The 27040-nt window shown below is 42.0% G+C and overlaps 1 long non-coding RNA gene across 1 annotated transcript; it reads right to left on the bottom strand.

Moving 5' to 3' along the window:
* LOC123453732 lies at positions 1-26794 on the bottom strand. The gene is made up of 6 exons (XR_006632940.1): positions 26409-26794; positions 8079-8423; positions 6117-6256; positions 4622-4765; positions 1816-2091; positions 1-601 (listed from the first exon to the last, which is right to left on the bottom strand). It is a non-coding gene; the product is annotated as an uncharacterized LOC123453732 (long non-coding RNA).
* Between the last annotated feature and the right edge of the window lie 246 nt (positions 26795-27040).

The following is a 27040-nucleotide window of genomic DNA, read 5'->3' as shown; positions in this document are numbered from 1 at the left end:
TCTGCCCTATGTCTCTTCTTTATTCAACACAGAACTCAGGGTACAGAAGCTGCCCCAATGGCTTTCCCTTATCTCTTTGTAGCATCTGAAGGTCCCAGTAGATGGGCCAGGTGTGATGTGCACTTGGGCTGACACAGCATGACACCTTCAAAGAGTCTAGGGTTCCATCCACACAGGGTTCAGAATGTATTAGTTTAGGAGTACTGAAAATGGTCCCTTTCCACTCTTTAATTTGCATGCTGGATGTCTACTGAAAGTTGCTATGGTGATCCGTTTGACCAGAAGTTTCCGCTGAATCATCCCAACACTTATATGAAAGGACATTTGTGGTTGGGGCACTCAAAGCTATGCAACCAGGAGAGGCAGCTCCACTCTTCACTTGTGACTCACTTGTGGCCCTGCGTGGGCCCAGCTGAGAAGAAGGTGAAACCTCTGTGGCAAGTGTCACTGCTTTCTGAAGAAGTTTACCCCTGCAGGATGTCCTTCAATGGCCTCAGAGGAACCTGAAGACACCAGAAGGAGACACAGAAGCCTCACCTAGGTGGTGTCCTTCTCTGTAAATCTTTCCCAGGCTTCTATGTAAATATCCCAGTTGGAGATCCTAAAGGGAGAGAGAGTCTGTGGTAAGCACCTGCATTCAAGTAGGTCACTTAGGATCCTAAGCAGGGAACAGTCTGAGATCACAAAGATGGAAAGCAAATGAGAGATGTGCCTTCTGGGTGGCAGCTATGACAAGGATCAGCTTTGGGGGATCTACCTCTAAAGGCTTGGAACAGGTGTGTGGAGCCCACATAGCTGGGTTCTGACGTTCTCTTTGTTCACTCCAGAGTAGGCTTTGGCAAGTTTTAACCTTAACACTAAGTACCTTAGGCAGTTAATTGGAGAACCCAGTGAGTGTGAAAGGAAGAATGGGGCTGTGGATCTGAGGACAGACCCTGGCTCAGTTACTTTGAGCTTCCTTCTTCTTTCTTCACCAAAGAGCCAGCTAAATGACACCTGCTATGCTGGGCTGTGAACCGTACATAGGAGTGGAGGCTGGGTAGTTCGCTTGTTGAACTAGAAGCTTAAACTGGGCTGTTCAAAGAGGCCTTTCATTGTGCCTTCTGAAGTCCATTTAATTTGCACTGGGCCTATATATACACCTTTATTTAATATACTACAGTGTAATTGGGTGAATTTGAATATGGTTGTCTTTATGAACACATGTAGATATGTGTGCTAAGAGTTGTCTAGTTGGTCCCTTATTGCTCCTCAGAGATTTCTAGAGGATACCACTGTGCTTGAGGAATGAGATGAGTCTGGAACAAGAATAGGACCCCTAAGGAGATAAAACCAAGGCAGGATATGAAGGTGTTATTTAAAAAAAGATGTTTTTTTTTTTTTAATTGACACATTTTAAAAAACTGTGTAACATATTACATTACCAAGATAACTAAAAGACAAATGCTAATTTTCTAGAAAATTCTGTCATATCATAGACCTAAAATATTTACATTTTTTGCCTAATAACTCCAAATTTTGGTGGTTTAGTTGTTTTGAGCCCAGAGTTTTATGTATGCTAGGTAAGCACTCTGCTGCTGAGCTTTGTTCCTTTTTATAATTTTATGTATTTTTGGCAATTTTATACACATATATAATGCATTTTTATCATGTTTACATATACTTTCTTCTCCCTCTTCTCCACCCTCTGAATCACTTCTTCCCAATCCATCCCCCTGGTATTTTAATGTCTTTTTGGTGTGACCCACTGAGCTTAGTAAGGGTTGCTTAATTGAAAATAGGTGAGATGTTATTCCTAGAGTATGGACAACTTACCAGTGGCTCCCAGAGGAAAATGAGCCCTCCTCCCCAGGCAACAACTAACTGCCTGTGGTTCATCAGGGAGGGGTGGGCCTCATGAGCCCCTCCACTCTCCACAATGGAATCTCGCACTGCTCTTACGGAGATAACTCCATCTGCTGTGGGTTCAGGAGGGCAGCAGCCATGTCAAGTCCAGAAGACAGCATTCTTCAGCTTGCTTACCAGCGGTCTCTGTCTGTGCCCCCTTTCAAGCCCTGTAGGAATCTTAACTTCTGAGTTTCAATTTTCTTCCTATTACCAAAAAAGAATGGTAGCTAGTGCAATGCTTCACTGTGAGAATGAAATGAGTCTGTCGGCAGCAACAGTAACAAAAGTGGTGGTCCTTTTCTATTGCTGATGTGGCACCTTAAAATGACCCTACCTGTTATGTCACAGTTTGACAGGCCACGAGAAGTTGGACTTGGTTCAACTGAGTTCTCTGGTAGGGACTTCAGAGGCCAAGGTCAAGGTACCTGCCAGGTTCTGCTCTGAAGGAGAAGACCTAGTAGAAAACCTGCTATCAAACCCATTTGATTCCCTGGAAGTGTTCAGTTCACTGTAGTTATAAGACTGAAGTCCCATTTACTACCCTAGTGTCACAAGTGGCTCACTTTTCCTCCTAGAGAACATTTGCATTTCTTATCACTTGTCTCCCTATCTTTATCTAGACATAAGGGTGAATCCTATTCCTATCTTCTGTCTCTGACACCCCTTTATGGTCCCATGTAGAGAAATCCTCTGCCTTCAGAAAGCACATAAGTTAGATTAGACACCACCCCTGTGTAACTTGCCACAAAGTCAACTGATCTGTAACTTTATATCCATCTGCAAAATCCCTTTAACCTTGTCACAGAAACAGTATTAGCAACCTCTCAGAATGCCATCTGTGATCATTTATATTATGTTGATCATATTGATTTGAAAGGACCTATAATAACCTGTAAGTGGAGCCTCTGCACATGCTTGTGAAGGGTTATATTGATAGATTAAGTGGGATGGGAAGACCTATCTCAACTGTCAGTCACACCATTCTATGGGCAAGGGTCCTAGACTGGATACAAGGGAGAAAGCTGGCTGAGCACTCGTATTCACCCCTCTCTGATTCTTGACTGCAGATGCAGTATGCCCAACTGTGCCCCATGTTCCTGTTGCCACGCTGGCCCTGTCATGGTGGGCTAAAACCTGGAACTGGAAGCTGGTAGAAACCCTTGCTCCCCATGCTAATTTTGGTCAGGCATTTTATCCCAGCAAGGAGAATGGTAACTCCTACACCATCTAACACAGCAGCTTCTATAAACCAAGTGCATGCTACATGGCAGGCACTGTGCTCGGCATCATGGACATGTTGTCTCTTGAAATATCTGTAACAGCAGAATATTAGACAAGGAATCTTAAGTCATGGGAGAATAGAACAATTTACCCAGAATGACATAGTATGTTCCTATCAGGCTGAATTTGAACTTGCATCTAAGTTGGAGCACTAGCTTTTAACCTACCTACTCTGTTGGATGAGTGAATCAAGTGCCCTTTCCTACCCTAGAACAACCATAGATAGTCATTAAGTGCTCACTGATGTCTTATGCTGAGTTCTCAGACTCTGTCCCCAGAACAACCTTCCTTACACAGCTGATTTCCAGCCCAAGGATCCAAAGAAAGGTGCCTCTAACTGAGAAATCTTAATTTTACTTATTGGTCAAATAACACTGTGATGATAGGCTTAGAAGTGAAAATAGAGAAATAAATGAACAATGATGCTCCCATTGCTTGTACTACCCTGGGAGGTCCACAGTTCTGAGTTCCCTAGTGGTTGTCCAACATGTCCTTGCTGCAGACTCTGAAACTGCAGCCAACATGGTTTTGATGCCTGACTCCTTCCCTCATGCTTTGAAACTAGTCAAGGAGGGTTAAAGGGCCTTCTGAAGCTACCTTTGTGACTACTTTTTGAGATTTTCCCCTTTTTGCCTTCATCAATGAGAGACAAGGAAATTTTTTTATAAAATATCTCTCCAAGGACTGGAGAGATTGCTCAGTGGTTAAAGGTGCTTGTTTGCAAAGCCTGATGACCTGGATTTAATTCCTCAGTACCCATGTAAAGTAGGAGAGGAAGTAAGATGCAACTACTGGATAAATATAAGTAGACAGAAATGGAAGCAGACAATGTCATGTCGAGTTGGAGGAATCACCACCCATCTAACCTGACTCCTCTTCCTGCTGGAGAACACAAAAATGTTGCATATAAAGTCACTCAGAATGGTAGCTAGCAGTTGATAGATGCTTAGTAGGGTCACCTCTCAGCACAAGTACGTGCACCACACAGAGGTGGTTCTAAGCAGACTCTTGAGAAATGTACAAGTGAATAAAATGTAGGATGAATAGATGGAATGGAATGGATGGATGGATGGATGAATGGCAGTGGGTAAGAGAAAAATCAGCAGAAAGAGCTTCTCTTGTATATGACAGAGGAAATCATGCAGGGACATTAACATCAAGGGGACATTCTGATATGAATCCCATCCAGCTTCCCAGTGTGAGGGTTCAATTAATACAGCTATTAAATAAGGTTTTATCCCACAACATGAGAACACCTAGGGTGAGCCTGGCTCCTCTGCCTGGAAATGAAGCCAGCACAGAAACCCCCAGGAAGTCTTACTGGCAGTGAGAGTCAAAGCTGCAAAATGCTGTTTCTAAGCACTCCCCCCACCAACCAGAAACTTAAGATTGCTCTTGGCTCTTGGGATTTTTTTTTTAAGTCTGTCACACAGACCTTGGGCAAAGTACCCACCTTCCTGTTCCCCTGTAGAGACGACGGCATGGTTTCTGGCAGTAGGGAGTTGCTGGATGGTGATTCTGCTCTTAAATGCTACCCTCTTTATGATCTTAGCAGTCACCTAAGTGTCATCAATTGTTATATCATCAGATCTCTGACCTGCAAAACAAACCAGTACCAAAGAATGTAAAAGGAAGCTGGCCCCTGGGGTCTGATGGATGGAAGAATGCTTGGCTAAATGGTAAGTACCCGTGGCTTCCAGACCCCCTGCAAAGGGGTTTTATACGTTCCTGAAAGTGCTGCAGCATTGGGTTCTAATTAAACATTTAATATGTATCACACAAATTTTATTGATTCTGCTTGGGGGAAAAAAAAAGATTAATCTTGCATTTGGACATATCCAGCTAACTGTTTTTCACAGCAGTTTCTAGTGGGAACTCTAGTTCCACTTTCCAAGTTGGAACCACACTTCATCAGCTGGGTAGAGCATCCCAGAGCAGGAGAATAGCAGGCTTGGAGCAGCTGTGTTTATTTTTCTTCTCAGGATTGGTTCTAGGCTTAGCACCTAAGGACATACAAGTTGCTAAAATTAACATGAACTTCTTAAAATTGGATCTTGCTTCTCTTGGAGCCTCTGTCCCTGAAAATCAACCCCTCCTCCACTTTACATTAACATGGCAACCTAGAGTTCAGATCCTGAAAAAGATGAACGAAGCAATTCAGAAAATACTTCAAGGCAATGTGTCCTAAATGGCTTGAAATTATACAAACTGCTTTAATCAGGGTACTTGGGAATGCCACTAAGTTGATATTTATGGGGCCGGGGAAATCTAGAAAAATGAGGAATTCCATTAAAATAAATAGTTTCATTAGCTCTAAATTAATAATACAACTGTTTGCATCTCAAATTTGTCAAAATTCCTTCTGAATGTGTACCATTCTCATTTCCCACACTATTAATGGATAATTGGATGAAATTCTTTCTGTGGTAAGAAAAGGTTGGAAAATGCCCTTGACTATGCTGCCTGCCAATATTCATTGAACAAAACAATAGCTATAGAGCTGGAATTCTCAACAGGACAATTTTATCTGCACGGGGCTATTTGGCCACATCTGGACACATTCAGGATTGTCAATTCTTGGGGATGAGGGAGGTTCCTACTGACACCTAGTAAATGGCAACCAGGAATGAAGACAAATACCTTTCCATGCACAAAAGTCTGTCCAGTCCAACTGACAGCACCGCTGAGCTTCAGAAACAAAGACTTAAGGGCAGAAAAGGACTTGAGGTCACCAATTATAACAGCTACTATTTACCTTGCTGTGACAAAAATCCCTCGTGAAAGCAATTTAAGGTAACAATAATTCATTTAACTCACTGTTTGAGGGGATACAGTCTAGTGTGCAGGGAAAGGCAAGGTGGCAGGAATATGAGGCTGCTGGTCACATGGCGTTTATTGACAGGAAGCAGAAATGAATGCTGGTGAGACTTTGTGATGATGCCACTTACGTTCACAGTGGGTCTTCCCTTCTCAGTTACACTTCTCTGGAAGTGACCTCCCAAGTACTCAGCAGTGTGTCTCCCAGGGGATTCCAAATCGCATCAGGCTGACAGTCATACTTGACCATCATAACAACTCAAAGGTGAGACTGAGGAAAACAAACATGTATTATAAGAGTATGGTGAGGATGCTTCCATTAACCAGCTATGTGACCATGAGTGAGCTCATATATTGAATATACTAAATTTTGTCTACTCACTCATTTGTTTGGTTAGTTTTGAGAAAGAACAGAGGAAAACAGACCAAATGTAAATGATATGCACAAAGGTTTGGGAGCAGGAAAATCACTGACATGATAAGCAGACAGAATCTTGCAAGCCTTCTGGATAATAGGAAGGACTGAGCTCTTATCTCATTGGATGAGGGCTGGCAAGAAGTGAGTAACATAGGTTAGCTTATGATTCAGTGCCAGATTCTTATAACCTTGTCCTTGTTCAACACATAGGTCCTCAAAGTGCCTGTAGGCTGAGAGATTCTAGCCCTACCACTGAAGTGAGGAGACCTGACCAGAAGCAGAGAACAATGCTAGAGGAGGAGAGAGCACTCCAGAGGTCATTGTTCAGTTCAGGAAGAAGATGGAAAAAAAGCCATTTCTTACAAATGACAAGCACACACTTAAGAAAATGTTCAACATCCCTAACCACCAGGGAAATGCAAATTAAAACAATTATGAGATTCCACCTTACCCCAGTAAGGATAGCAAACATTAAAAAAATCATGAAAACAAATGCTGGCAAGGATGTGGAGAACTAGGAACCCTCATCCACTGTTGGTGGGAATGTAAGATGGTACAACCACTATGGAAAGCAATATAAAGACTCCTCAAAAGGTTGACTATAGAGGTACCAACAGATGCAGTTACTCCCTTACTGGGCATTTATCCTAAAAGCTCCATGCTTCAGTTCAGAGATATTTGCTCAACGATGTTTATAGCTGCTCAGTTCATAACAGCTAAGAACTGGAATCAACCCAGATGCCCATCATTAGACAAATGGATAACCAAAATGTGGTATATCTTCAAGATAGAATTCTGCACAGTAGTAAGGAAAAATGACACAATGAAATGTGAAGAAAAATGGTTGAACTTGAAACAGATCATTCTTAGCAAACTCACCCAATCACAGAAAGACATCTGTCACATGGTGTCACTCACCTGTGGCTCCTAACCTGTATCTGCCCAAGATGCTGACATACCTAATAGGCATCTCAAGGACAGAACAATAGAGATGGTGGAGGGGGAGGGGAGGGCAAGGGCAGAAGGGGCCACAAAACTGTACCCAAATGGAACTGGTATCATAAAATCCTATATCTTCAAAGATAGGCTAAAAGGTTGAAATTTCATCAGGTCCTTAGAGTGAACACCTGATTCAAAGGGCCCTGGAGAGGAGAGGGTATAGCGAAGACTAACCTTAATCTTCTCCTGTTTCTTTCTTTCTCTCTGTATCTCTGTCTGTCTATCTATCTATCAATCAATCTATCTATCTATCTTTCTCTCTCTCACTCTCTCTGTCTCTCTCTCTCTCTTCTCTTTTACATTACCTGTCTTTTTCTTCCTTCTTTTCCTTGGTGCTGGCCTGTAACTCCCAGTACCAGGATACAATTAACATCCACAATGAGCTGTTGATCAAAAAGATCTACAAGGTTTCCCAAAAGAAGACACACTTCTGTTAGACCACTTGATTATCCACCAAAGGTTAATGGTGAGACCTTACTGCTAAAGACACCATATGCTGATGGTACAGAACATGGAGAGACCTGGCTGGAATCTAGAAGAGAGTCAGTCCCAAGAGAGTTAGCTTGTCTTGTGCCAAAAGGTGCTACATGCGTGACTGGGGCAAAATGGCCAACATCTGCCCAAGCAACTTGTGGTCTAAGCTACTAAGCAGCAAACAACCTGATGTGTTACTTACCCAAGTGCAATAGTGGCACACAGCCATGGTGGGTAACCAACTGCTCTTGAATTGGCTATTGGATCCACTTGGTGGAATGGAATGCATAGTTGGGCCAAATGTAGAAGCAATCCAAATGTCCATCAAGAAATGGATGAGGGGAAGAAGAGATTTCTCAGCAGGTGTTGTGACTGTTGTATAAGATAAGCATGGGACATAAGTCGATCTCCCCAGGACCCATGTAACAGTTGGGCATGGTGCATGCCTATAATTCCAAGGCTGCGGAGTCAGAGACAGAAGGATCCTTGGTGACTGATGGTTAGCTAGTATATCTGAATCAGTGAGCTCCAGTTCCAGTGAGAGACCCTGTTTCAAAACAGAAAAAAAATGCACAATGATTAAGGAAGACACTTGACACATCTTCACATAAATTTGCATACATATACATATTCACCGATAATACACATGTTTCTGGACAATTATGAACATACATACACATGTACACACATATATACTAGCAAAACAATGAAAAGCTGGCAGTACAGCTTAGTGATCGAGCACGTGTCTAGCATATGCAAGGCTTTGAGTTCAATCTCCAGCACTCAGAAAGAGATAAGAATATATAAACAAGGTGGGGTACATGTATATACTGGAATATTATTCATCCGTACAAAGCAATGAAGCTCAGAAGAGAGGTTATTATGGAAACAAGCCAATCCCAAGGACCTTGTAGCATGTGATTCCATTTGCAGAAAATTCCCAGAATTGGCACATCAATAAAGACAGAAAATGGATAACTACCAAGGCAGCAATTACGAATGGGGAGAGATATCTCAGTAGAAATGACAAAACATGCTATAGATTGAAATCATTTTAATGTATGCAGCAAGTGTGCTAAGATGATGAGATGATGAGAAATTCAAGTTGACCCTGGGGTTGGCTTCATGGAGGTTAGGGACTGAAGACATGAGAGCAGGAAAGGAAGAAGGGAAGAGCCTGACTCCATCTCTGCTCACAGTGTTGCCCTGTTCTTGGAAGTTCTCATCTGAACCATTGTCCTTCATGATGGTTTATTCAAAACCTGCCTTTTTCTTCAAATTGCAATTTAAGCAGAAATAAGACTTAGGAGAAAATCCACATCTTTTTAAAGGTCAATTACAACCTGTTTTTGTTAACCTTTTCAGCAATTATTTATTTAAGTATTCATTCATTTACCTTTGACCCAATGTGTGCTAAACAGGAAGGCTCAGGTCCACAGAGCCTTGAAAATTTCTTGGGTTTTTCATGGAAAGGATATGGTGCATATCAAGGCAGCTGGCTTCTTCCCTAGATAGTCTTCAATGTACAGAGAGAGAATCATAGTGTTTCCCTTACATAGAAGTTTATCTTAGCTCTTCATGTGCAAATTTCTGGCTTCAGGAAAAATCAAAACCAAGAAGTACATTCTTTTGTGCTGATAAGAAATGGGGAAAAAAATGAGGAAGAGAAAGAAAAGAACAAAGGAGTTGGAGGAAGAAGAGGAGAAGGAAGGGAAGAGGAGCTGGCCCAGGAACACTTGATCAATCATCAGCAGATGTCAAGTATTACTGTGTCATCTTTTGGGATGGAAAGACTTTAAACTGGTCTAAATTACACTGACGAATAGTGAACACATTTCTATCCTCACAGGAAATGTCAAGGCTGGGGCAGATACTGATCTTCAGTGAAACAAGGAAATTTTCTCCTCAATCTAGAAACCACTGAGGAAAGATATTCTCTTATATTCCCACAATGATTAATTTCCCAAAATTGTTAACTCAATTCATTCTTCCAAGTAATAAGATGTTTGCTACTCTATAGAGTATATGAAATTATGATATCACTTGCAATGGCAAACTCCTATTGTCAACTTGTTAGGATCTAGAGTTGCCCATGGAAACAAACCTCTGGGCATGTTTGTGAAGGATTACCTAGATTAAATTAATTTGTAGTGAAAAGAATCACCCTAATTAGCACAGGCAGTCCATTTTATGAGCTGTGGGGAGGTCTTAGATGGAATAAAAAATAGAAAGCAAGCTAGACATCAGCATTCTATGCCCTAGAACTATAAGCCCAAATAAACCTTTCCTTCTTTAAGCTGCTTCTGGTAATATATTTTGTCACAGCAATTAAAAAATAACTAATACACAACTCTTGTCCTCAAAGAACTCACAGATATATGGAGAGAAAGACAGATAAATAAACATTGCTTAACTTTACAAAGGAAGTAGGAAAGAGTGATATGGGAAACATTATTAGGTTAGGAACTGAATTGCTGAATGTTTTGGAAAAAGCCTAGTGAGTTGGAATCATCTTGGTTAAAAATAAGAATGTGTGGCATATAGATATCACACAGTGAAGTACCTATCCTATTCAATAGATGTCTGGGGGTGGGAAGGAAGAAACAGTCCTACACGGGACACCCTGGCTAAGCTCTGGTAGTTGTTGCCACTGCTCCAGACTACCAGTTCATATATCATCTTGCCTCCTTTGGCTCACATGCTTTCAAGGAGCTGGAATAACTTCCCTTAATACTGACTGCATTTCTTAAGGTGCCATCTTTATTAAACCATGCATGATGTGTGCACTGGGAAACAAAGGAAGTAGCATGGGTGTTGATTTCCTTTCCAGTTTCCAACATCATGAAAGTCTGCACTAGAATGAAATGAGCTAGATGAATTATCTCATGGCATTTCACAAAACTGAGGTTAGCTCTCTCAGACCCACTATTCAAAAGCCTAGTGGTTGTTGAAAACCTGAGCCCTCAGTCAAACCTGCTGGCCCTGGGTCCCCAATAGGCATGTCACAAAGGAGACAGGTTTTGACTTCTAAGCCTATACATGCCACCCTCACTGTGCCATCATCTTGGCATCTCTGTGTGGGTGAACACTCACCACACAATGTTTGGAGCCCCAAGTTCCTCAAATCATAGTACTCCCTCACAAGGCTTGTGGTGACAAGGCATGTATATACCCTCCCTAGGTTCTACTATGTCCACTTCCTCAGCAGATGGCTCATTATGGTGGTCTAACAGTGCCTATGTGACTTATATCTTCCTATTCAAAGAACTCAGAGATATGAATCCCCAACATCATCTCAGGGCCCTGCCTAATTTCCTGGCTGCTAGCTAGAGACCACAGCTAAGCTTCAAGGCTCAGAAGATACTGGCTGCTGAGCCATCCCCTCTGAAAACTGAACAAATTGAATAGAGAAGCCACCAAGAGGAACGAGGGAGCCCCATGGACTGACACAGTTTTGCAGAGCAAAATTTGCAATTAAGTTCTGTCTCCAACCTAATTAGGGCCTGGTTAATTAGTGTTGTGTGCTGCACGACAGTTTGGATAAAGGGTCACTTTGGTGTGTGATTTGTCTCTCTTTCTAGGATGTAGGACATCCTCCAAGAAACAGCTTCAACTTGTGGTTCTCCAAAGCAAAACAAGCAGAGCCTCACATTTCTATGAATTCTTTCATAAGATGAGGATAAATGAGAGCAGCATAAGGGCCAAGCTCCACATAGATCTTTCAGAGTCTACCCAATAAAAGGAGTATATGGGCATGCCACTTCATAGGTAAGTGTGATTCACTCTGGATAAGGAAGAGAGGCCATGCGGATGAATGGAAGGGTACAGGCCTAAAGTCAGGAGAGTTGGAACCTTGAGCTAGTCCCATCAATATCACCTGAGTGTTAGCAAAGTTTTATTTTTCCCAGATAAAAGTCCAAAGCACTGAATAAAAGTCATGATCTATAACAAAGTGCAGGTTGGTGTATGATCCCATTAAAGTGAAGGGTTTGTACATTAGGAATGATAATACACTTGGTGTATTTGGGCTTCTCAAGATGGACATAAGAAGAGAGCTCTCTGTTGGTGGCTTTGGTGTCTATCACATGCCAGGCACTGTGTGATATACTGCTGTGCTTTGTTATAAAAATGTTTTTTAAAAATGTGGATATGTGTGTAGATTGGTAGGTGTCTACTTGGAAACTTTAGTGAATGTTTAACATCACACTGGCATTTTACAGGTGAGCAGGTGAAATCTCAGAGAGCTAAAATAGCTCTTTCTTAAACTCCTGGACATGGCTTTGTTTTGATTTTTGTTTTGTGAGACATCTCACATAGCCCAAGGTATCTTTGAACGTATGATAATCCTGTCACCTCCTTCCAAGTGCCTACATGACAGGCATGTACAGCCAGACCCAGCTTTTCTGTGCATCCATTCCAGGGATCTGTGGAGATATCTATTGCACTGTAGGTTCCACTTAGACCAGATATAAGTAATAACTTCATCAGTGAAAAGCCAGATTCCTTAATATGTTACTGGGAATTATTCTTTGACCCTATAACTTTCTCCGGGGCATATACCCTGAGCCCAATCCACCCAACATCATGCTAATGAGCTCTAAAATATGACATAACACACTGACCAGCTGTGTCATGGCTTCTTACATCCTTTCTGGTCTCTATCACCACAATCTGTCTCTGCAGGATATCAGCTTGAGCACGGAGCTAATCCTTGGCTTCGTTCTTCCCCATATCTCTACTCTTGTCCTTTCATTGAGCTTAATGTGCCTTTTTTCTTCCAGATATCTGGTCCTATCACATAGGAATGATCTGGAAAATCTCTATAAACAAGAATTTGGCACCAGCAGTTAGAATAAGTTTCTGTACTAAAGGAGTTGGGTGACTAGAATGTGAAATATATTTCTAGCAAACAGCTGGAAGAAACCAGCACAGTGAAGCATGAAGCATGACAGAGGTATCCATCAAAAGCTAATATGACTTTGTTGTCTGAGGGTAACACCCTGGTCTCTCGGCTGGATTCAAAGTATATGTTCATACCTTTAAAGGAATGTTGAATCCCTTGCATGTAAGTTGATTCTTATGGGAAAACACAAAGATCAGGAACAATAAGCCACTGACCCGGACTATCTGAGATGTATACCCTCACCATGAAGCCTTGGGAAAGTCCAGAGGAGTTGTTGGGAAAGTCTTTACCCTTCCAAAAGTAAGACTGAGTAATGACAGTGCATTCCATGTGCAATTGATTTCAGTAGACACCGGGGAAATAAGACATATGTGTTTGTGTATATACAATGCAAGTTTCATTTTGAAAACAACCTAAAATATCTTATATACTAACTGCCCACAACAGCTTAGCTTTCTGTGCAGGTTTCTGTGCTAAGTTCTTAATTATTTAACTCAGGAAGAAAGTAATGGTGGTTATTTTGTCACTAAGAACTGACGGTATTGTTTCTGAGAAGCAAACATGTTAGTGTCAGGAAGACATGACAAAGAAGTTCTAAAAGCTACTCTTGCATTCCTTTTAAGTTTCCCCTTGAGATACTAACAATATGACACTGTAAGTAGTAATGCATCTAAGGGATGGATGGATGAGTGGACAGATGAAAGATAGATGACAAACCAACAAATGGATAGATGGACAAATAAAGTGATATACTCATTCCTTTAAAACTCATGAATAATGCCTTACATACAGCATATCAGTAAGTGACGACATAATAATCGTGACCTCAACTCATCTTTCCACTGGTCACTGCCCTTTCAAATGTCTTAAACCTGAAAGGAACTCAACATCATGGACACACTTTGCTATTTATTCATTCTTTGAAGCCTAGGGTCTCCAACAGCTCATGATTAGTCTTCTGAATGGAGAAAGCATTTGCATTAGCATGAAACCTTGGGAACACTCAGAGGAGCTCCTGGGACATCACAATTCCAAAGCAGCCTCAAAAAATCCTGTTGTTAAGTAGAGTGACACCCGGGAGTAGGGTCAGTGACCAGTACAGGAGAACTTACTCCCAAGTTTAGCATGAGATTGTCTGGAGAGGAGAAACCCTGAGACTCGTGCTGAGTCCCCTCAACTCCATGTCCATGGCCCTTTCCATGCCAGACCTGAAATGTCCCTGAGGCTCAAATCACCACCAGCTACATGGAATGCTGACTTCTGTGAGACCCCTGGCGAGGAGGATGCTGGTGATGCTTGCATGATTTTAAGTGAACCTCAGAGCCCCTCATATTCACAGACAAATGATATGGAAGGGATTGAATTGAGGATGGGTAGTAGTTGTGCCTGATCTCTCACAGAAGCATGTTTCTGTTTGCATCACATGAGCAAGTGACTTTTTAAGGTAATACAAAATTATTGATAGCACCAGAACCCTCACAATCCTCTACGGAGGAAAAGGTCTTACAGCTGGCCTCTCCTGAGTGATTTGGATTTGGGATATTTTGTGTTTTTCTCCCTCTTCAGCAAAATTTTTTTTATAAAGGGGTCTGGATTTCAACTTTCTTCCTCTGATAGAATTTAAATCTACTCCATAAACATTAATTTAGGATCCCCTGGGGACCAGGACCTGGTTTAAGTTAACTGGAACCAGGACATAGAAATCAAACATGAGCTCCCTGTTCAGATACACATATAGTCATGCCAGAACTAGATAAATAAAAAGACAATTATAGAGAATAAAATCAGGAAAGCTCATGATGGAAATGCTTTGTATTATGAATGTGGTGGCAGTGGCCACAGGAATCTATACATGTGGTAAAATTACACAGAGTGAAGATACACACACACACACACACACACACACACACATGCACACACAGTATATGTGAAATTCATATAATAAAGTGGATGATGGAAACTGCCAGTTTGCTGGTTGTGATACAAGTTGTCATGTCTGAGAGAGGCTAGTGAAGGTACTCAGAATCTGTCTAGATTAATCCTTCCAAATATGTGTGAACCTTAACCAACTTCAAACTCTTAATTATTAAAATATGCATATAGTAACCATGCATGGTCAGTCAGTCATACATGCCATGTTGAGGGGCAGAAAGCATAAAGGAAATGCTTTACTCATTTGAATTGGCAAGAAATGGTCAGGTAAGACCTCCAAGAGGGTTTACTAAGTATGAGTTAAGTATGAGTTTGCTGATCTGACAATGTGGGAAGAAGGCTAATATGTACTTAGGACCTACCTGCAGATACCACATCCAGGGTGAGAGTATGACTTTTGGAGGCCAGTGAGAAGCAGAGTACAGTAGTCCCCTTTTATCTATGGGGAGATACATCTCAAGACAACCAGTGGGTGACTGAAACCACAAACAGTACTGAACCATACAGGCAAGTGCTGAGACAGGCAACATGGGAACCAAGATGGCAACTAATTGCCTAATGGCCAGGTAGCACATACTGTGTGGGGACGTCTAGCAGAGAGAAGAGTCACATTCTGGGTGGGATAGCTGAAGATCCCATTATGTTATGCAGAATAAGCATAACTGAGAACCAACTAACTTTTCTTTTGGAATTTTCCATTACATATTTGTTGGCTCTTGGTTGACTCTGAATAGCTGAAACTGGGAGAAGGAAAACCACAGATAAGGGAGTACTAATATATGCCTGTCACCTCCCAAACATTCTGGTTCCAAACCACTGATGCTACCTCTCTGGGTCCAAGCCACTTCTTTTAGATCTATTGGAAGATCTACTTGAATCTGTAACAGTTCCGGCTTTGACCCATCCCCTTTCTTTTTCATTCATTTGCTGAAAAATCTACAACACTTGTCTTGGGCCATATCCCAAAATTTTTGTATTTGAATTCTTATCCACTCATTTCTCCAGCTCATGCGTTTCTTCAAGCTGGTCATTTCAGTTTAATTATTGGTTGGCATCATCATCTTCATCACTCCCACATCACCTTGATGTTACTGGAGAGATAAAAATGTAGGTGACAGAGTGAGAGCTTCTAGTAGCCTAATTCCTCTTTTCAATAACTTCAGACCAAACTCTTCCTTTTTTGAGAAATAAACAATAGACAGCAACTGCAGGCTGGTGTATGGGTTTGCAAAGCAAGTTCAATGCAAAGAAAATGAAGGGACTTGTGCAATAGCCAGGAAAGACTAGCACTGCAGCTACATTCATCTGGTTTTGGAACACAGACCTTTCTGACAATAAATTCCAATAAAGTTGGTGGGCGTTGTATTCATGACTAGACTCTTAGTCACCTCCAGGGAACTGAAATCACCCAAGAATTACACACAAGGATGGTGGAGGGAGGGAGATATTAGCAATTCTGATTACAGATGAGAACCTAATTTCAGAGGTATTATATAATTGCCTTTATTCTTTGATTAAACACCTCACAGTAATAGTGGGTATCACAATGACAGGCAGGAGTGAAGTGAGGAAGCCTAGGGCTATTTTTCCTTCTTGAGATCTGCACTTTGAGGAAGTAGAAGGGACCATGGGCTTCAGCATTAGGTAAAACACAAAGCCTTTGCTCCTCAGCTCTTCCTGTTCCTTTGCTGCTCACCCAAATCCTGTAAGAACCACCCATGTTCATGTGGCACAAAAGCCAACTTAGCATAACATTTGGAATTCTCAAAAAGTCAATAGCATTTTTTTACAAAGGGGATGGAGCATTTAAGCTCAAACACATGGTGTCATTTTCACTGTCTCTTTTTCTATCTGCCTATAAAACTGACTTCCTCAGAATTTTCCCAAGAGTATCCAAAGAGATAAGTTTAGCATCACAAGTCCAGCCTGACATCTTTGCACACCAGTGGAAGCCAGAGAGTTACAGACCTAGAAATTCCAGGTAATTGGCTCGGACTTCCAGCAACCTTTTTTAATCATTTGTTCTTGAGAGACTGAAACAAAAATCAGGAATATTACAACAGCATATTGTCATGGTAGGAATAAGTTTTCTAAATCAAAGGATTCACACTGGGCACATAAGACAAGTCAATTGGTCAACCATCTGACTCTTGCCCTACTCTCCCTAAGCCATATACACAATAGAGTTCTTAAGATGAATGCAGAAATGTACTGCTTACTGTCCCAACATGACCATGACATGACATTATATCCTATCATAAAATACTGTACTGCATGTTGTCATGTTATATATTATATTAATGTTACCTGCATATTGTTACATTATATATTTACTTGTCTATTTGTTTCTTGACTATTTCTTTACAATACACAATAAAGGACATGGGGATGTGAACTTTATAGCCATACTTGGCTTCACACCTTGCTCCACTCACCAGTTATATGATGCTGGAAAAGTTCTCTAAGGGGATACCACCAAGTAAGACTTCATGTCCTCCTCAGTCAAATGGAAGCAATAAGAACACATATCATATAAGGCTGCTATGACTAGCTACAGAGTTCAAGCTGAGGGCAGACCTGGGTGAGTATCAGGTACCTGATGGCTATTAGTAATGTTATAATTTGGTGGCAGGCTCCAGAGTGTCATGGAAGGAGACAATTCCTTTGGCTCCCTCAGAGATGCTTAGAGAACTCCCTAGACCCCTGTCCCACCCACATTCTGAGTCCAAGTCTGAGCTAGTCAGATAAGTCATCAATTGGCCACAGGGTCAAGCTCACAGTTGTACATATAAATTGTCAAATGAGCTGGCCTGGCTGATACTATTGAAACTATGACTTGGATATCTCTCCACTGGAGCCTCAGCTCAGGGAGGTTTTAGGGCTATAGTGACCCTGGTCGTGCCTGACACTGACAGCCCTAGTCTAAAACTCACACAGATGGAGGAAAGCCAGTTCCAATGACACCATATACTCTCCTCCTCCCCTCAGCCAGGCCTGACTCCAGCTCTGTCTCTAGAGCCTTTGATCATGTGAGTAAATAAGTTTCCCTTTTGCTTCAGCCCATATAGGCCTAAGTTTTCTTATTTGCAAACCACAGATAGTTAAGTGGTGTTGCTTTTTACAAAGGGAGACCCTGAGACTAGAAATGCCCCCAGATAAGGCCTCCAAGCTCTCACACTGGAAGTCACCACTCCACACGGCCATGGTTCTGTACTGCTTTCTAGAGCTATACCAGAGGGTTCCCACCAGCATCTGAAGTAGTAGAGGACCCTTAGAGTCCTGGATGAAAGGCAGGGCCTGGAAGGGCTGCAGGAACATTTACTAAGTACCTGCTCCATGCCAGACACTGCTCAGAGCTTTAGGTGCAACAGTGCCCATGAGCCATGCCCTGAGGAGTGGGCAGGATTTGGGAATGTTGAAATGGGGGCAGGCCTGGCATTGCTACAAGAAGATTACAAAACAGCGTCTGTGTGCCTTGAAGCCCTAGGGGAGGTGGGGCTGTGATGCAGAGCTGAAGCCGGGCTCTCTCTCTCAGCAGCAGACGCCTTGCTTACACCCTGGTATTCCGTCCCGTCCCTCTCCGCACCCAGGAATTCATCCCGGCAAGCCATCGCATTCTGCCTTGGCTCACGGGCCTGTACATCTCAAACATGCTTTCCACCCAATTCCAGCTCGGGAAGATGTAGATTATGCAAGGAACCAGATAAGCATCCTGGCAAATGAGGCATGAGCCGATCAGACCAGTGAGATGTGAATTTAAAATGTGTCTTGTTGCAACAGACACCCTGCCTCTAACAAAGTCAATCTTCCCTAGGACTGTTCTTAGAACTTTAAGAAGAATGTGAGAAATCAGCATACACAGTTGTTCACTTTCAATGGATAAACACCCATCAAACTACTACCGGCATTTGCAGGAGGTGAAGGAATGGAAAGAGAGAGAGGTTTTGTGCTAGGCTTCAACGTGCCTGCCGAGGGCTAAGGACACTTGAGAACACAAAGCAAAGGTCTCCCCTTGGTACTCGGTCTGCACTGGGACTCTCTGGTCAAGAGAACTCTGGTAAGGTTTATGAGACCTAAGGAAATATGTAAATGAGCCAATAACGACTGTAGGCAGGACATGTTGGGAAAGCATGGAATTTCAAGTGAGCCAAAACTCAGCAGAGAGAAAGCAAGAGGCTAGCTATAGGATAAGGATAGCTGGAAGGCAGAGCATGAAATGTAGAAGAGGACTATTCTGAAGTGTTGGTGCACAGGAGCACCACTCTGAGAAACAGTGTAGGGTACAGAGAATGTGCACACAATCCCTAGCACATACCAGCCACTTACATTCTCTATAGAGCTCCTTAGAGGGAGGTGCTGTGGGAAGCACTTGCCACACAACTACATGACAATCATAAAGCCCTCTCCCTGCCTCTGATGGGGAGAGGACTGAGGCATAGAAAGGATGCCTGCTCTCTCAAAAGCCCCAACATGGGAGGATTTACACCTGTTTTTGGCCTGGTGCCAAATCAAGGCACCTTGAGGTCCAAGATGTCCCTGCCTGACAGCCCTCAGAAATCCATGAGGTCTTTCTTTGCCATGGTGCCACCAGAGTCTCAGAATAGTATCCACCTGAACTAGCAGCTTTTTTGGCTTGGAGATGCAGGAAGTCTGTCCCTGCCCTTCTGACCCTGCCTCACTGGCTCTGTCATTTTGACCTCCAAGGGATTCTGGCTTGGCTGTTTTGACCCATGAATGTTCCACAGTGACCCAGTGTGTCAGCCTTGGTCTGTGTCTATAGGTGTCTGCTCTGATCACCTGACTCATATTTAGCCTCAAGTGGCTGTGGACATCCTATCAATGTCACATAATTCCACCCTTTTGCAACCTGAAAAACAGGTGGAGGAAGGCAGTGAGGAGCCCTGCTGAAGGCAGACAGTGAATGGACATAAGATGTGGACAATGACATTGAGGCTATGACCCCAGGTCAGGCCGTCCTTCCACATTCCACCCTAGCTGAGCACCTACCATCACCAGAGCCCCAGCCTTCACCCCTCATCAGGACCTCATGAGCCCAAGTCAACACTCAGTGACACTTCTCTGAAGGGTCTCCTCAGGCCTCCTGAGCCCTAAGAATCTGAAGATCTGTCTGCCAAACCAACCAGGCTGAACATTCTTGAGTACAACCCAGAGGCAGGTCATAAATAACTCACAGACCGTTTCCTTCTCTTGCTCCCAAGTTTCTATGAAAAGCAAGTGAGGTAGAAGCCTCAGAGGGAAGGTTTTTCAGAAACTGCACATTTAAGTCTCTTCAAGAGATACCAGAGGGACAAGTTACATTCAAAGGTAGACACTTGAACTTATGAATTCTTCTCTTGAAGAAAAATGCCTCAGAACCTGGCATCAGGAAATGGCAGGAAAGTGGGTGATCTAAGCCAAGTGCAAAACCAGGGAGGAGAGAACTCTTCACGAGTAGGTTATCAGATGTACACAAAGTTCTTCTACTCAGTTCTTCTGGGCTTTATCTATTTTTTATTAGTCTCTGAGGTCCCAGTTTTGGACAGCTGCAATTGATTTTTGACAGGGCAGAAGTTTACAAAGACAAACATACATGGGAATCGTGGATTTGTTATCTAGTAATCTTCAACATAAAGCCTTACCTACACCATCAGGAAGTGAAGTAATTTCAGAATCTACTAGAAAGATATATGGAGAACATCCACATGGGGTAACAGAACATAAAAGTCACCACAACTGGGGTGAAGGAGGTAGATCAATGGGTAAAGCACTTGGTTTTCAAGCATGAAGACTGAGTTTGATTCTCAGTATACATGTAAAATGTGGAGTATGATGATGGCCCACACCTGTAATCCCAGCACCAGGGAGGCAGAAACAATCTAGCCTCACTGGGGAGCTGTGGTACATTGAAAGACCCCATCTCAAAAAGAAGTAGATGGGGCTGGAGGGATGGCTTAGCAGTTAAGGCATTTGCCTGCAAAGCAGAGGACCCAGGTTCGATTCCCCAGGATTCATGTTAGTCAGCTGCATAAGGGGACACATGCATCTGGAATTTGTTTGCAGTTGCTGGAAGCCTTGGCACGCCCATTCTTTCTCTCTCTTTCCCTCTTTCTCTGTCAGATAAATAAATAAAAACTTTAAAAAGAAGTGGATGATGATAATAACACTTGAGGATGTACATGTGAACACACATGCAAGCACACACACATCTCACATACATGCAAAAACTATCTAAAATGTCCATTAGGGGATGTGAATGACAGGGACAGTCACTCTTGGGATACCACAGGGCTTTATTCTTCCAGTGGTGCTACCATCTTGGGGTAGCAGGAATTGCAGGAGAACAACAATTTACTGATTTATTGAATTCATCTGTGGCCCCAGGCTGTACGGAACACTTGCTAGAAACAAGCTCTAATCCCAACAGTGTTTCAATATGCTTCAGACAGGTTACATCATATAAAAACACATCAATTTTATTTGGAGTTGGAACAAAGCAAGGAAACAAATGAAAACTAGTGGCTAGCCATCTGAGATCCAAAGAGATTCTGCCACACATGGAATAGGCTGAATCCAGTGAAATGAAGCTTCCTGGGGACAGTTGTACATTTCTGTGCAAGAAGTCAGAAGAGAAAGCACACAAATATGGGGTGGGGGAATATGTGAGAAGAAAAGGCCTGGAGCTTGAATTCTTCTTGCAATATAGATAAGTAATATTTCATGTGAAAACCAACAAAATGCATTTGAAAACCCCAAGAATGCCAGGAAGATGGGTGGCAGGGATAGCAGACAGAATGAATGGACAATGAGTCCTTTGTCATGGAGGTGATCATCCACCTGGTGTCAGAATCACAGCCACCTGTGAGTCCCAGACAGTGTGGCTTCCCACAGACCCCTTCTTCAGTTAAAAAAACTATCTTTTAAAACTATATGTTATGACTGCATGGGTATGATGGCAGATATCATCCATGCTAAATTCTATTTTTTTCTGCTTGTTTTAAAAGAAACGCAAATGTTTCCATGGGCATGTTGCAGTGCCTAGGCACAGCGTCTACTGTCCTAGTTGTGAAGTCAGCATGCACCCTGCCAGCTCACCCACCCAGGCTCATAAAGCAGATTCAAACTCGCACTCTACTTCTGCATGAAAGGAGGGTTAGCTCAAGTCTCTAGACACCCTCCCTCTGCAAAGGAGATTTCATTAGGTGAAGTCTGCCCTGAAACTGAGAAGCACCCAAAACCTTCTTGTGAGATGGACAGAGATATATTCTGAAGGGAAATAAGGAAGGACATATGTCCATGCGATAACTTCATTCTGTAAAACATAAATGTCTACCTCAACTAGTACAAGATCAAGGGGCTTGAGTGGAGGAAAGGGAAAGCAGCTCTTTTGTTTGAGATCCTCCTATTTCTATCTTACCTAAACACTTAAATTCCACAAAGACCATGCCCCACAGTTACAAAGTTTCAAAATAAAAATATTCTCAGGTCTATAAATTAGACTTTAATTTTTGTTTTGTGTCAGGGAATGCATGAAACCAGTTTTCTATTCTTTGTGGAATAAGAACCCCCCAGAATGAATGTTGTGAGGGTCACTGGGTGATATGTGCTAAACAGTACACGAGGAAGCTTTATGCCATCCATGCTTTATCCACGAACTAAGATACAGACTAGCACTGTAAGAAACTCCTTGGATCAGGCCAAATAAAGCTACCACAGAATTCAGGGGAGTTTCAGATTAGTCTACATGTTCTAGAACTGCATCTCTTTCTAAAGTCTAGTGACTGCTAAATGCCTCTGGAACAGAAGGTAGGAAGCAGAGTGAAGAGCACTTCATACGGCAGGCCCCACTATAGAGATCCCTGCCTACCACACATATGAAAGAAGAAAGCTTCCTGAAGATAACTGCATGTTCATATTTATTCATCCTCACTTCTTTCCTTCACTCAAAAAAATCATGATATGAATTCATGACAATAAAAATGTTTCAAGGGTTGACTGCTTTTGAGACAAATTCCCTTACCGCTTCAAGCTGAGAATAGGATCAAGTGTGGTACAAGGCAGAGGCAGGCCCTAGTTGAAGGGAAAGGACAATCTATGGAGCTAGCTAGGCCTTATAAAAAGAAAGGGCAAGAAAAGAGTCAAGCGTGGAAATCTGGTGATTTGGGATGTCAAAAGCAAGGAGACAGCCCCCCCACCACCACCATTTTGCATCTCTGCCTGCTGTGTATGACCAAAAGAAGCCCTTTCATTCCAGTGCTCATGTGTCCCCACAGTGGTTTATTCAATTAGGGTCTCTGTCTGCCAGGCCACACCTGGGTCTACCAGACGCAGAAAAGGAACAGAGATAGATGAAATCTGGTCCACCTTTCCAGAAATCATCCAGGTTTTCCACACCTCTTGTGCAAAGCAAGCATTTTGTGAAATAGTGTGTATTATGGTCTAAAGATAAAGCCTGCAAAAACAAAAACAAACAAAATGGAAATAAAATACACAGAACCCCCAAATTCTATCGGTGCTACTGACTTGCTACATGGTCTTCCTCCCACTCAGGGAGAAATCATCAATTCTATTTGTCATTAGTTGCAGAATCCACATTTCCTGTGGCCAGCTTCCAATCAACCACCCCCCAACATAGTATAATGAGCTTGGATCATTCTTCTGCTCTTTTCCTTACCCTGACCCTCACAGCCCCCCCTCATGCCTCTCTGCACCGACTTCCCATATAAATGTTACCTTTGGCAGGAAAGCCTCCAGTCTCATTGCAAAGCTTCCTCCCCTCACTTCCCTATAACCAAACCCACCTTGTTCTCTGACGATACTAGAAAACTCAGAATTTATTGTACATATGTTTGTGTTCCACTTAATAAAAAAAACTATATTTTAAGATAAACTTTGTTAGTAATTCATGAGGTAAGTGACTATTTATGCTAATCAGGCAGAAATATATTCTCAAGCATAATGCATTACATAAATTTGAATGCAAAATGTTCAATTATGAAGTAAATACAGGTAATGCAAATAATAAATTACCTCTAATAAAAACTATAAAAGATGTGTCTTCAAAGAGAGAGCAGCTTTAACTTACAACTGTGAATTGCTTAAAGAGAAAAGAATTAATAAATGTTGAATTAGTCTGATGACTATTTAGCACATAATTCACCTATTCATAACCACTCCGAGTAATCACTGTGTTTTCATGTCCTGTGATATGAGGCAAGACTTGTTTCCTCAGCAATTTTACCCTTATCAGGTTATGTCGTCTGATTCTATTATTTTTTTTTTCCATGAATCTAACAGTGATCTGAGATTTACTTACCCTGCTAACTGAAGACTGTGCAAAGGATTGATCTAACCCTAGAACTAGGAACAGTGTATGGCTTATTATTCAGGTGCTTTCAAGAACTCCTTCTCGGATCAATTTAGTTGGTTTCATCCTGAAATTGAGTGGACAGTGCTTACTTCTGCACCATCAAATCTGCTCTTAGACAAACAAAGGGCTCAGACACTTATGATACATCCCGTTCCCTCTAGACTCTGTAAGTCTGATTTAAACACAGCACACTGGAGCAGAATAAGTCACAATCAGGAAAAATATATTCCTTTTAGTTCTTAATCTTGGCAATTTAGACATGAAGGGGGGATTACGTTCCTTTTTTTTTTTTACATGAAATTGTTATGTATGTACTGACAGGGAACTATGATTGTGTTATTTTCATGTTAGTTTCGAAATCTTCTACATGACCCGCCCAGTGCCCTCCTCCCCTTCGAAATCCTCCTATAAATATTCATTGCTTTCAAAAACTTTAATGCTACTGGTTTGAATTGGTCAATAATGGCAAACACATGGTTTCTAAATGACTGTATATTGTTGTTCAGACATTACTAGAGTATATGCAGAGGGGATGTCAGTCAGTGAGAAAACACAGTTCACATTGTACTTGGATTAGATTGGCTTGGATAGAAGTGAAACAAACAACGTTAGCAAAGAAGTCTAAAGAAATGTGGCCTGCTGTAATTGTGGAGAATCAGAAACCTGAATAGTACTAATTAAAATGAGAGAGCATGATTGTTATCAAAGAAACCCTGCTAACAGAGAACTGTAAATGTTTAGACACCCCTGTGAATCACTAAATAATAAAGTAAAAGGGACAAAAAAGAGAATTAAGTTCTAAGCCTGAGAGCACTCCTGCTGCCCCTCTCAATATATTAATATAATATTTCTGATACTCTATTTTCAAGAGAAAATGGGAGGCTATAAAAAAATCTGCAATAGGAGGGAGAAAAATGCATGGCTGACTGCAGTGAGCAAAAATAAACCATAAAAATGTGAGATAATAGTGCATTTAGCTGCCCAAACAAAGATATTTAATTTCTAAAAATGATATATAATTGCAACAATTAGATATGTGACCATGAAACTAGATGGTATGGTCTTGTCATTAGCAAATTTTGTTTGTACAGTGCTGTTTATTTATAAATGTGGCAGTTTTGATGTTCCTGCCCAAATAAAATACTTTTCTTTTGAGAGCTAGGGTCTTTTAACAATGAGATGCCAACGAGTTTTTTTTTTTTTTAAGTATCATAAACCAAAAAAAAAAAAGAAAGAAACCCTCCTAGACAGACATAAATTCATATGTTATATAAAAATATAAGCTTCAGGCATCTGTGGTTAATGATTTCTAGAAAGGCCTAGAAAACCATGTCTGTGCACAGTGCTAAACAGCGCAATGTTTATGTGATTTAAACACTGGATTTTCCTCTGAATACACAGGCTATAATCCCTTAACTTCATTACTAGGTAAAATATTGTTAAAGAGGAGGAAACCAAAGAGAAGTCTCTTAGGTCACATAAATATTGACATAATCTCCACTCTTTCTTCCCCAAACTAGGACTAGACATAGTTCATGCCACTCCAACAAAGTATGCCTATAAAACCAAAACTACCCTTATAAACAAGCTCTCTGCAGTCATCGAGCAAAGAACTGTGAGTCTGGAAAATACCAACAGCGCTGGCCTTTTAGGATTAAGATGTTCCTACAGATCCCCAGGGGTGTCTCCCAGCAGAGATTTCAGGGTGTGCTGAAACTAAAGGCTGCCAGCACCAGAGAAATTAACACAGATCCAATCTGGTATCCGAAGCCCGTGAGTGACACCTCAGATTTCGTTATAAATAGCGAAGAATGCTACGGGGCGGGTAAGATGGTTCTGAAGTGCAACGTTCATGAAGCCCGGCTTAATATATGACTAAGTGTCAGAAGTCAGGTTTTCTGAGAATTACTTTTCAGATAAACAACTTTATAGCCCTGCACTCCATCTTCCTTCCGAGAGACATCTCATTTATCACTGAATTACAAGTAACTTTAATTCCATTGATATTACCATAAGCACGCTGAAAATCCTTCCTGGAACCTGAACAACGTTTTGGGGCCCCTATTACCATGAGACCTGCTTGCAAAGAATGACGCTCACCCACAAGGGCTTGTGTCCCCTGGTCTCTTTGTTAACCATGACCGGGGGGTGGGGGGGGGTGGAATAAAAAGTTTCCCGCATCTGCTAACACTTTCTTCAGCCCCTGTCTACAAGGTCGGGTTATCCCACTGCGGTCCAGCTAACTTTCTGCGCCTCTTTCCTCCTCCCACACTGGGGAACCAGCTTCTTTGCACTGTGACAAAACTGGACACGGATCAATTTCAACTAACCTTTGCCGAAAGGTGGCGCTGTTGAGGTAAAAACCAACTCCATCCAACAATAGTTTTCGCTCTTCGATCTTTCTGCAGGTTTTTCGCATTTTTTAATGCACCCTCCTAACGTTGCCTCCCCCCATAAAGTTAAAATAAATACGATTAGCATCAGGCGCATTTCATTAATTGAAGGAATCAATAGTGCCAGCTTCCAAGCAAGTAGGACAGTCTTCCAATGTGGGGTCGGCTTCAGGCAGCCTTGCTTTTCGCCAAAATAAATCTCCGCTCCGCCGACTTGTCTACCGCTTTAAAATCTTAGAAAAGAGTTGTTACTTTCTTTCTTTTTTATCCTTTTTCTTTCTTGTTTCTTTCCTTCTCTTTTCCGTGTTTTTTTTTTTTTAATTTGCACAGCTTTAAAATAATCGATCTAGGAAATTAAACTAGTTATTAGTATTTGTAGCCGGGAATGGGGCCAACCCCACCCCCGCCCCACCCCCACCCCACCCCACCCCCACTGGGTTTCCGGGCTTATCCGAGAAAAAAGTGGTTTAAAATTTAACCCTTCGAGGGGAGCGAGAATAAGCTGGGGTACTGCTCTCCCCCTCTCCCCCCCGCCCTCCTACACGACCAAGCCCGAAATAATTAAATGA

This window comes from Jaculus jaculus, chromosome 1 (assembly GCF_020740685.1).
Source record: "Jaculus jaculus isolate mJacJac1 chromosome 1, mJacJac1.mat.Y.cur, whole genome shotgun sequence".
Lineage (NCBI taxonomy): Eukaryota > Metazoa > Chordata > Mammalia > Rodentia > Dipodidae > Jaculus > Jaculus jaculus.
The sequence above is the reverse complement of the archived record's forward strand: the minus strand, read 5'-3'. Positions and strand labels throughout refer to the sequence as shown.